General features: G+C 44.9%; 1 non-coding gene across 1 annotated transcript; it reads right to left on the bottom strand.

The window, feature by feature from the left end:
* Window positions 1–2,218: 2,218 nt before the first annotated feature.
* On the bottom strand, window positions 2,219–2,290 carry Trnai-gau (transfer RNA isoleucine (anticodon GAU)). Its single transcript has one exon. It is a non-coding gene; the product is annotated as a tRNA-Ile (tRNA).
* Window positions 2,291–12,603: the final 10,313 nt, after the last annotated feature.

Below are 12,603 nucleotides of genomic sequence, written 5' to 3'. Positions count from 1 at the left end.
GTTTTTCCAGGTGTCATTTTTTCGATCGATGTTTCAATTTCTTTGACTGTGAGAGGTGCCTCTAAATTTGCTTTTAGATCGTCACCGAGTTGCGGCATAAGTGTTAAGAATTCATCCCTGAATGTTCCACTGCCCTCTTTCATGCTTCCTAACAATTCGCGATAATGATCCACAAACGCATGTTCAATCATCGATTATCGCTTGTGACGACGTTCTGATATTCTATCGCCTTGATTTCGTTTTTTAGTTGCATAGCTCTTTTCGTCTGCCAGTGCACGTTTCGTGGGCATCTCGCCACACCAAAGCCTCTCGGCGCGTGCGCGCACCACAGCTCCCTTATATCTCTCTACGTCTATAGTCTCAAACTTTCGTTTAACGTCTTTAATTTCTTTACTGCGCATGCCCGGTGGCACGCATTCTTGACAGAGTAAAAAATCTAACTGACACTGCAACTGCTTTTCTTCTTTCCTTTGGCTATGTCTTATACAAGATGCCCTTTCGATCGCGTCAATTTTTACCTTTTCTTTAAAACACTCCCATGTATAAATTATACTTCCCGTGCTACACTTGAGTAATTTGTCTAATTCAATGTTAACTTTCTCTACAAACGTGTCGTCATCAAGTAGCTTGTCGTTCAACTTCCATAGGTCCCAATTGAATCTCTGCTTTTCTTTTTTATTGATGGTAAACATAACTAGGCTATGGTCGCTGAAAGAAACATGCATAACACTATAGTCTCGGCACAAGGGAAGTAATGCTGTTGACACGTAGGCTCTGTCAAGCCTCGCCTGACTGTTATGCTGGTAATGTGTGTACTGAGTACTCTGAGACAGCACACATCCTACGTCATCCAACTCTCGCTCGTGAACTATTGTATTCAAAAACAAGGCACTACAATCGCGCACCGGCACTTTGCTTGCCCTATCTTCGGGAGTGCAAACACAGTTGAAATCTCCAAGAAAAATAATTGTCCTATCACACGAAAGGTGCACTTCAAGGTTTTCGAAAAACGTTTTGCGCTCTTGCTCTCTATTTGGTGCATAAACACAAACAACCCGCCAACTCGCGCCAGAAAAAGAAAAGTCGCACACAATTAATCGTCCTAAAGTATCATTATATAAACACTCTACGGCAATACCAATTGAATTCTTCAAAAGAAGTAAGCAACCACCGGATGTACCATGAGAATGGCTGACACATACATTGTAGCGGTCGCGGAAAGGCGAAACCATGCGGTCTGTCTGCTCTTGGGACTCAACTTTCGTTTCCTGCACGGCGGCAGCGCCACTCTGCTTTACTGTTAATGCGTGTAAATTCGCTCACATTTGTAATAAACGGTTTAAGCTTCTTAAAGCGCGGAAAGGCGGCGTCATGCATGAGAGCGATTCACGGCATAAAATATTGCACGCGGACATGAAATAACGCGCTGATTAGATATTTCAGTATAATGTGAGAAAAATAAAAATATATGTAGCAGAGCGTGGTTTCGATCCACGGACCTCTGGGTTATGGGCCCAGCACGCTTCCACTGCGCCACTCTGCTTTACTGTTAATGCGTGTAAATTCGCTCACATTTGTAATAAACGATGTAGGCTTCATAAAGCGCGGAAAGGCGGCGTCATGCATGAGAGCGATTCACGGCATAAAATATTTCACGCGGACATGAAATAACGCGCTGATTAGATATTTCTGTAAAATGTGAGAAAAATAAAAATATATGTAGCAGAGCGTGGTTTCGATCCACGGACCTCTGGGTTATGGGCCCATCATGCTTCCACTGCGCCACTCTGCTTTACTGTTAATGCGTGTAAATTCGCTCACATTTGTAATAAACGATTTAAGCTTCTTAAAGCGCGGAAAGGCGGCGTCATGCATGAGAGCGATTCACGGCATAAAATATTTCACGCGGACATGACATAACGCGCTGATTAGATATTTCAGTAAAATGTGAGAAAAATAAAAATATATGTAGCAGAGCGTGGTTTCGATCCACGGACCTCTGGGTTATGGGCCCATCATGCTTCCACTGCGCCACTCTGCTTTACTGTTAATGCGTGTAAATTCGCTCACATTTGTAATAAACGATTTAAGCTGCTTAAAGCGCGGAAACGCGGCGTCATGCATGAGAGCGATTCACGGCATAAAATATTTCACGCGGACATGAAATAACGCGCTGATTAGATATTTCTGTAAAATGTGAGAAAAATAAAAATATATGTAGCAGAGCGTGGTTTCGATCCACGGACCTCTGGATTATCGGCCCAGCACGCTTCCACTGCGCCACTCTGCTTTTTTTTTCTTTATTTCCGTTTTCAACAACATACAGTAATACAAGTGAGAAATATTTCAAAAGGTAAAATACATCAGCTAGTCTTGAGCATGATGCAATTTTAAAAAGGCTTTAGTGGCGCGAATTCATCCAATTGCGTCACCCATTGAGGAGCGTTGACCGCAAAGTTCAGTACATCTCTTGTATAGATAACGCTTTCCATGAAATATTGTCGCGCTGGTCGTGCATCAATGTCAGCATATCTATCTGCCATCCGTGTTTTCCAAAGTGCATGCATACAAAGCAACATAACCATATCACTAGGAACGCCCCCTTTTTTCGTCATAAGGCAAGAATCGTATGCCAAATGGTGACAGTACTAAATCCTTTTTAATTGTGCGCTGAAGAATGTCCCACACCCGCCGTGGTTGCTCAGTCGCTATGGTGTTGGGCTGCTGAGCACGAGGTCGCGGGATCGAATCCCGGCCACGGTGGCCGCATTTCGATGGGGGCGAAATGCGAAAACACCCGTGTACTTAGATTTAGGTGCACGTTAAATAACCCCAGGTGGTCAAAATTTCCGGAGTCCCCCACTACGGCGTGCCTCATAATCAGAACTGGTTTTGGCACGTAAAACCCCATAATTTAATTTTTTTAATTTTAAGAATGTCCCACAAAAATCGTGCATCCTGGCAATCCAGAATTATATGCTCAATAGTTTCCGGTTTCTGGCATATTCTACAGTTTATTGTCCAGGGAACAAAAATACCCTTGCTTTGAAGCCATGGCTTCACAGGGAGCGTTTCTGTGTGCAATTGAAAGAAAAATGTTTTCGCAGAGCTTCGTACAGGCATTCGCTTAACTCTTTTCAACACGTTTCTTTCATCACCCAAATAATAGTTTGCCCTATATAAAGGTGCCGGAAGAAAAAGATCCACTAAATCTTTATACAACTTTTTCTTTCCTACAATGCAAAGGTGTTCAAGAGAAAAATGCGCGCGAACAATGCGATAAGCAGCCACTACCTCGCGCAGGAAACATGGTAGTGCACCATGTGTTGCAGCGCTGGCTGACACAACATAATCCGCAAGATGGTTCCGCAGGCGTACTTGTATTAGAGTTCTCAAAAATGTATCACTCTGATCACGCAAAAAGATAAATCTTGAAACTACTTGTTTCAAGAACAAATGTTACAGCCCTAGTCTGCCGTTCCGCACTGCACGAAACAGATTGCATCGAGTTGTGCGCTCCCAACTGGAGCCCCAAATAAAAACTGCAAACACTCGGTGGAGTTTCTGTATTGTCATTCTTGTCATACTCAATACCTGCAATACATAGAATATTTTGGCCACTAGAAATGTATTGCACACATTTGCTCTTGTAAATACTGAGAATTTGTTACCGCCCCATTTGTGAGTCTGGTCTCTTACTCTATCAGCTTCCTCAAGCCAATAACCAGTCGTTTAATTATGGTGTTGCAGTGGCACTCCAAGGTATACGTTTGGCGAATTCGACCATTGCATGTTGCAGTACACCTCTGGTGTGATTGGCCAGTTTCCATACCAAATGCCGAGACTCTTTGTCCAGTTGACAGCACTTCCTGTGGCTTCACAAAAGGCTGTAGTCTCTTTCACTACTATTTCAACACTTTTTATGTCTGAACAAAACACAGCAATATCGTCGGCATATGCCAACACTTTGACTTCATTATTACAGTATCGGAAGCCTTGAATAGTGGGGTTCTGAAGAATCTTTAAACAGAAAGGTTCTACATACAGAGCAAATAACAATGACGAGACTGGACATCCTTGGCGCAGACTAGAGGTAACTGTTATACTTTCACTAAGTTGCTTATTTATTACTAGTTTAGTGGTACAGCCTTCATAAGCCATTCGCACACCATCTAGAATGACAGAACCTACATTGGTGTGTTCCAGTATTAATAGTAAAATTTCGTGTGTAACCTTATCAAACGCCTTTTCAAGGTCTAACTGTAGCATGGCAACCCGACCTTCTTCGGCATCACATGATTCAAGTATGCTTCTGGCAACGTGGATATTAGTGTATATCGTTCTTCCTTGGATTCCACAGGTCTAGTGAGGCCCAATTAGTATTTTAATTACTTTTTGAAGTCGCTTAGCAAGCACTTTCATGTGAACTTTATAATCAACATTTGTGAGGCTTATTGGTCTGTAAGCCTCTACAGAGCGTAACTTCAAAGGATCATTGGTCTTTGGAATTAGTACCATATGTGTCATCCTAAATGATGGGGTCATCCTTTTCATTTCGTAACACTCATTTATTACGCGGTGCAATACTTCGGCAATTTCTGCTTTAAAGCATTTATAGAAAGCGGCCCCTAGTCCATCTGGTCCAGGTGATTTACCAAGGCTTAAGTCATCAATTGCTTTTTCAACTTCTTTCACGCTAATTGGTCTTTCTAGCTCCTCACATAGTTCTTTTTCTAATTTAGGCATTAGTGGCAAGAAGTTATTTTTAAACAGCTCGGTGTTTTCTTTCTTATGATTTAGTAAGTTACGCAAGCGCTCAACGAAGGCCATTTCAATGATATTACTGTCTGTGGTAACACGGTTGTGATAACAAATTTCGTTTATTTCTTTTTTTACTGCATGCCGCTTTTCATCGCCTAGCGCTCGTTTGGTGGGCGTTTCCCCGCACCAAAACCGCTCTGCGCGTGCCCTGACTACTGCGCCTCGATATCTTTCAATGTCAATTGCTTCTAGCTTACTTTTAAATTCTTTTATTTGTTTTGCAAACAAACCCGGCTTGTAGTTTTCCGTTGCAATCATAAATTCTAGCGTGGTATAAAGTTCCTTTTATTTCTCTTTTTCTTTTCTGTGTAGCACACATGCTCGGTCAATCGCAGCAAGTTTTATCTCCGATTTAAAGATTTCCCATGAAGCTGAAATGCTACCTGACTCATCACACAAGTTATGTATCTTTTCTTTTAGTTTTTCAAGAAAAGGTTGATCTTGTAATAATTTATCGTTGAACTTCCAAGTAAACCAATTAAATTTGGAAGCTTTTTCTTTTGTGCCCACTTCACATGAAAGTGCTTGCTAAGCGACTTCAAAAAGTAATTAAAATACTAATTGGGCCTCACTAGACCTGTGGAATCCAAGGAAGAACGATATACACTAATATCCACGTTGCCAGAAGCATACTTGAATGCTACTGCTACTAAACAGTGATCACTGAAACTAACACATTTGACGTGATAGTCAACACATTCAGGCAAAAAAAGAGCAGGCACATAAATACGGTCTAACCTGGCATGGCAATCACCTTGGAAGTGGGTGCACGTCGTGCCGTTTCCAGAGACTAGTACGCTTCCTACATCTTCTAGGTCATGTTCATTTACAAATTCTGTCAAATACAACGCACTTTTGTCTCTCGCCAGTAACTTTTTACTTCTATCCTCTGGTCTTTGCACACAATTAAAGTCGCCACACAGGATGACATTTCGGTCACACTTTACATACGATTGTATAGTTCCAAAAAAAATCACGTCTTTCTTGGGGTGTATTAGGCGCGTAAACGCATAGGGCCCGCCATAACATACCACAAAATCCAAAATCCAACACAACAAACCGGCCACTCTGGCATGCTATAACTGCTTCTTCAACAATATCTATGGAATTTCGATATAATATCAAGCAGCCTCCAGACGTACCCACAGCATGCGACACGCAAATATTAAATCTAGCTCTGAAAGTTTCCACCATTCGATCTGTTTGCTCTTGGGTCTCGATTTTTGTTTCTTGTACGGCGATCAGATCCTGATCATTTTCTAAGAGAAGGCGACTTAGCTGGTATTGTTTCCTGCGGGCTGACAAGCCACGCACATTTAAGGTCGCTATGCGTAAAGGAAATTTTAGTTTGTTAGCCATATTAAACAGGTTTTACAATACTTGTAGTACTCACATCGCCGTTCGACAGGATGGTAGGCTCCGACATCGTTTTTGTTGCTGGTGGGTTTAGAGCCATCTTGTCACATAAAGAGGCCCGATCAGTGATCGGACTGTTCGAGTTCTCACTACACAAACAGTTCCCTCGCTAAGGCGGGGGCTCTGTGGGCGTCGGTCTCCGGTCGGGTGGTACATTGGGCTTGAAATGCGTGATGCTGCGACGAGCAGTGCCCGTCTTCGTAGGTGGTTCCCCTGTGCTCGTCTGGCCGTTGTTTTGTCTGTTGTCTTGGGTTTCATCACGGGTACGCTTCGCTGCAGCGATGGTAACTGTTTCCATTGCGACCTCGGGAGCTTCCGTCACTTCAATTATATCTTTTGAAGGCATAGTCGTATTAGCAACTTCATGTTGACTAGCGGGCTCTTTGTCTGTGTTAGTTGCCGCGGCTACGGGGCCTTCGTCTTCGTTGGTGTCCTTCGTGTTCGTATCTTTCTTTCCGAGTGGCTTTGTCTCAACAGTTGTCACAGCGGAGTCTTCATGCTCATCTTCCCGTGTAGCTTCCTTGGCGTCATTCAGGTCCATAATATGTTCCGACGTATCATAACTTCGCGGTGGTCCTGCTACTGATGCATAAGATCGCACGCACATGGTCTCATCGTGGCCATAGCGGCGACAATGGCCACAGCGTCGGACACGACAGTCTCGTCGCATGTGTCCGATGCCGTGGCACCGGAGGCAGAGCGGTGCTCTGCCCGGAACAGAGACAAGCGCCAGGTCTTCCGCAACTCGCAGTTGATGCGGCAAGTCATCCGTACTCACGCCCACCTTCAGTTGTAAGGTCACTGACCTCGTTGTAGTATTCTTCTCGTTACAGCCTTGAACACGCCACTTATCTCTGGTGACTTCCAGGACTTTGCCGAATGGAGCCAATGCAGTGCGCACGTCTTCATCGGGAACGCCATGCAAAAGCCAGTACAGCTTTATCCTTAGCGCCTGGTTGCACGGATCGACTACAACGCAGCGTCGGTCTTTCACAGTGAAGTTTCCAGCTGCCAGCATCTTTTTATTTGCTTCGTTGTCACAGAACGTCACCGCCCAGACATGATTCATTTGATAAGCACCTAGTGCGACCACTTCCGGCAGTAGCGAAAGTTGCTCGAGTGCATCTCTAAAATGTTCGACCCTATACGGCCTGGCTTTCAATTCGGCGTGTAAAAAGCCAGTGTCCTTCACAGTCGTACCTGAGGGCAAAGTCGGCAAAACAATTTGGTAGTCCTGGCTGAAAATCTCGGTTGACCTGTTACCGCCGCCTCGGGGGGCGGCTATACCTGCTCCTTGGGAGCTCATGAGACGCACGTCCGCACGCTACGGTGGCCGGAAGTGGAATCCCCACTCTGCTTTACTGTTAATGCGTGTAAATTCGCTCACATTTGTAATAAACGATTTAAGCTTCTTAAAGCGCGGAAAAGAGGCGTCGTGCATGAGAGCGATTCACGGCATACAATATTGCACGCGGACATGAAATAACGCGCTGATTAGATATTTCTGTAAAATGTGAGAAAAATAAAAACATATCTAGCAGAGCGTGGTTTCGATCCACGGACCTCTGGGTGATGGGCCCAGCACGCTTCCACTGCGCCACTCTGCTTTGCTGTTAATGCGTGTAAATTCGCTCACATTTGTTATAAACGATTTAAGCTTCTTAAAGCGCGGAAAGGAGGCGTCGTGCATGAGAGCGATTCACGGCATACAATATTGCACACGGACATGAAATAATGCGCTGATTAGATATTTCTGTAAAATGTGAGAAAAATAAAAAATATATGTAGCAGAGCGTGGTTTCGATCCACGGACCTCTGGGTGATGGGCCCAGCACGCTTCCACTGCGCCACTCTGCTTTTTTTTTCTTTATTGCCATTTCTCGACACGTTCACCTACACACTGTCAGCAAAACAAACAAAATACATAACTAGGACACGAAAATACATAAGAAAAAACATGCTGTTACATAGCGGCCAGCATGACTTGGCTGACTTTGTCTTTTAAAATTCCTTTAGGGATGCCAAGGTCTCTACCCTTGGTAGCCACAATGGCACATCAACTTGTGCTTTTTGCACCTCCAGAAAGCGTGACATGTGTTCACGGAAATGTATTCGCGCAGGCCGCGCTTTTGGGTCACAATAGAAGCCTTGCATTCGGGATCGCCATAGACAGTAGAGGCCAGTCAGCATGATGAGGTCAAATGGGACCCCGTCCTCATTATCCAGTGGTAGAAATCTTATGCCCTGCGGATCTAAAGGCAGTTCTTTCTTCATTGTTCTTTGCAGAACGTCCCAAAAGTACACCCCCTCCCAACAATGTATGAAAACATGGTCTACTGTTTCCGGCTTTTTGCAAATCAGACAGTTTGACCCCCACGGCATGTAGAACCCGCGTTCTTCTAAAAAGGCTCTCACTGTCAGAGTGCCAGTGTGAAGCTTGAAGAAGAAAGATTTTACTCCTGGCTGCACGTGCATTCTTTTTACTCGTTTCAAAACGTTCTTCCCCTGCCCTCCACTGTATATGGCGGTACTGGAAAAATAACATCACCCAGGTCACTGTACATTTTATTTCTTTTCACGCTGAACTAATGATCATTCGAGAACCGAACAGACAAAAAACGAACACTGGCTACCCAGTCAAAAAATCCGTCAAAGCGTTCTTGTCGGAACGACAGCATTCTTGTCGGCAACGACAAGATTCTTGTTTGCAACGACAGAATTCCTGTTTGCTGCCTTCCGACACCGACAGCAATGCTGTTTGCAACGACAGCATGTCTGTTTGCAGCCTTCCGACACCGACAGCAATGCTGTTTGCAACGACAGCATGCCTGTTTGCTGACTTCCGACACCGACAGCAATGCTGTTTGCAACGACAGCATGCCTGTTTGCTGCCTTCCGACACCGACAGCAATGCTGTTTGCAACGACAGCATTCCTGTTTGCTGCCTTCCGACATCGACAGCAATGCTGTTTGCAACGACAGCAAGCCTGTTTGCTGCCTTACAACACCGACAGCAATGCTGTGTGCACGATTGACTAGCAGATCGACACTAACGACGGAGCCCCAATATGGCGCCCGCGATTAGATGGGCACTGCGAAATGCGTCGCGGCGTCGACGCATGTTAGCTAATGCACGCATTTATGAAGGCACGAGGCGACACCAAACCACAGGTATTCGATAAAGTGTATCTTCATGAAAGATCGATGCAAGTAGATTGGTATGGTGAGCCATCAATGAAGTAGGAAAGACGTCGCGATGAGTTGCCAAGGAAGCCCTCTCTTCTGCATGGCTCCGGCATTATTTGTAAACGCTGAAAACAGTCGTCCAAGCGTGTCAGCTGCGTGAAGGCAAGAGCGAGTCTACTACGGGTGCATGCGCACATGACCAAAGTTGCCTTCTCAGTTGGCCTACATGCCGGCGTATTTCTGAAGCTGCGCGCTGCAACTACATGCGAGCACCGGTACAGACTATATAGACAGTTTTAGAAGAACGCTGTTTACGCTCCGCGCCGCTCAGATTTCATGCTCCGAGATACTGCAGGGAACTGCGTAGATTTCGCATTTGATAAGCGCGTCTTGCCGAGACGCGAGCGACGCGCTATCAACTCGGCTGCAAAACGACGACGAGGCCAAGTAGTCACCGCTATCACGCTCCGCTCAGTCGGCTTTGTAGCGGAGCGAGGGATGCGGTCTTCGTTCCGCTGCCGGCATGAGCGTCGTGCGCAAGCGCAATTATATCGTCCCCGCTAAGCGGTTGTGTGGCATTTGCTAGCATGTGCCGGTCTGAGCGGGGCGGACAGCAAGCGCTCAGCTAAAACAGCTGATCGTATGCGCGCTCGATGTTATCGGAAGCGTATCAATGTTTCGTTCGGTGCAAGTCGATCACCGCAGGGAGATTGTATTATGCTTAATTTTGACTTCGTGCGTAGCTCTCGTGCCCAGTCTGCGTGTACGGTGGCAGCGCATTCAAGCTATTTTACACATATCTTTTTTTGTGTATGGATATTCCCCCTCTTGTAAGAATGAATACAAATTTAATTTAATTTTTTATCATATAATAAATCAATCACTTTATTGTTGTATCATAGGTTAATTACACCAGGGTCTCAATGTACAAGACTGCAACACGTAGAAGCAGCTGTAGAAAGCCTCACACAACACTGCCCAAATGTTTGCTGCTGGAACAGCATAGATTTATGCCATGCATGTTCCTCGTTCATTACAGACATGCAAAAGTTTGACCACATTGCACAAAAGCAAATGCATAGGAAAAAAGTGCTTGTAAAATGACAATGTCACTTCCTAGCACTGTGCACAATAGCCACCAAGTGAATCACAGTGCTAAGACTTGCATGACTTAGTATTACAACCATACATACTTGCAATAAAAGTTCCCTTTGTGCTAGTGTGCAAGATACGGTTGACGGCACCATGAAAAAACAAACCAAAAAAAATGTGTAGTATACAGGAAGCGAACATTAAAATAACTGACTAACAGAAGTGAATTTGGATCGCTGCTACAGTCCCCTTTCTAACACTACAAACGCTTCTAATAGGAGTCAACCCTCTTGGTTTTCTGCCATGTATGTTCTAAGCAAGTCGATGCTCACAAATGCATGTTACAAAAATGAAGCAGTACTATTTTCTTAATATTTATTTTTTAATATTCTCCCTCACTGTCATTTACACAGCATCCAGTCATGACCTATTAACCTTTCATACCACAACAGCAACAAAACTGACAAAAGGCATCTTGAATTTTCTGTCAAGCAGCTGCTTTTGTCCACCAATGCAACAAAGCTATGCTGTCTTTGCCAAGGCTGAGAGCACAAGTGGCACGTGGTTAGCAACCAATGAGTAGAGCAACCAGTAGACACAATGCAAGAGCTAAGGCCACTTAACCCTTTCACACCGTTCCTTTCACACTGCGGTCAAACGCCAGCTGCACATTCAGCCCAAAGCAAGAACAAAACCTATACAAACTGCCACAGGGACACAGTGTAGAGAGCACTCACCGTCGGACAAGCAGTTTTCTTTTGAAACTTCGGAGAGAACCCTATCTGGACAGAGGGAACAGTTTTGAGAAAGCTAGGGCACAGATTGCGGCTCATTAAAGGTCCTAACAGGTTAGTACGACAACAATGCGATCACATCAAGCCCAGCACTTTGAGACACAACATAGAAGATTGAGCGATATAGGATAACAGCTGTACGCTAACCATGAGCAGCGTGCCACTCCCATGTACATTTGGGATACGAGCAGATAACCCCACGTCATTGGAAGCCGCTCAGGCACACTGGAGCCTCTCAGGAAGCTGGAACACCAGTGACCGAGCTAGACATCGGTACTGTCCCTTACCCTGCAATTGTGGATACAGAGCGGAACACGACTGCAGCGTCATGACCACAGTGGGAAAATGACGCCCTCGAAATCACTACGGCGACTCCATCCGAGAAGGGAGGGAAGTGTGTACAAGCAATGCACCACCGCTCCTCAGTTGGAGGAAGCTTCACCAGTGCAGCAGAAACGGGAAGCGACCCCAGCCCGAGTCAAGTTCCAAGAATCCCGTGAGGATCTGTGAAGTGAAGTGTCAAATCCTTGAAAACCACCAACTGATGCTTCAACTGTGGAACAGATGTATCTCTCTTAAGGGACACTGAATACTATCATTCACAAACACCTGATGTTCCGAAATGTCAGTGAATACTGGATTTCAAGACAACTGGCAGTCTTCGATTGGCACAGTAGACTGCAAACTAGCCTAAAGCTTGAAGAATGTTGTGACAGGAAAGGTTTTGTGACAGGTTTATTTGCCAGGTCATCACCTATGACAAGATGTGGGTGAATCATTTATAAAAGTTACACTTGCCTAAACAATGAACACATATGGAAGCTTCCCAACACAAGAAGTTTCGAGCAACTCGATCGGCAGGTGAACTCATGGTCATGGGTTTTTGAGTGGATAGATGTAGCATCATCTTGATTTCCTCCCTAGTAGTGAGACTAGCTGAGCAAGTACACGAGTAGTGAGCAAGTACAGCTGTGAGGTTCTCCAACGTGTAGACAGTGCACTTAGGAAGAAATGGCCCTGCTTAAATACCATGGGGGTTCTCTTCATCCAGGAAAATATGTGTGCACATACAGTGCACCACACAATGGGCACTTTACAAATAATCTTGGATGAGAGGTGCTGCCGCATCTGCTATAAAAGCCCAACTTCACTCCAAGACTCATTTCTTTGGGCCACTAGGATAATGAAATACAGTAGGCTGTCCATGCATGGCTGCAACATAAAAGAAATCTTTCTACGCTGCTGGCATCCTTGTACTGCCAAAATGAAAAGGGATTACCTCGAAAAATGAGAT

This window comes from Dermacentor silvarum, chromosome 1, assembly GCF_013339745.2.
Source record: "Dermacentor silvarum isolate Dsil-2018 chromosome 1, BIME_Dsil_1.4, whole genome shotgun sequence".
Taxonomy (NCBI): domain Eukaryota; kingdom Metazoa; phylum Arthropoda; class Arachnida; order Ixodida; family Ixodidae; genus Dermacentor; species Dermacentor silvarum.
Note: the sequence above shows the minus strand (reverse complement) of the source record. Positions and strands in the feature narration are given on the sequence as shown.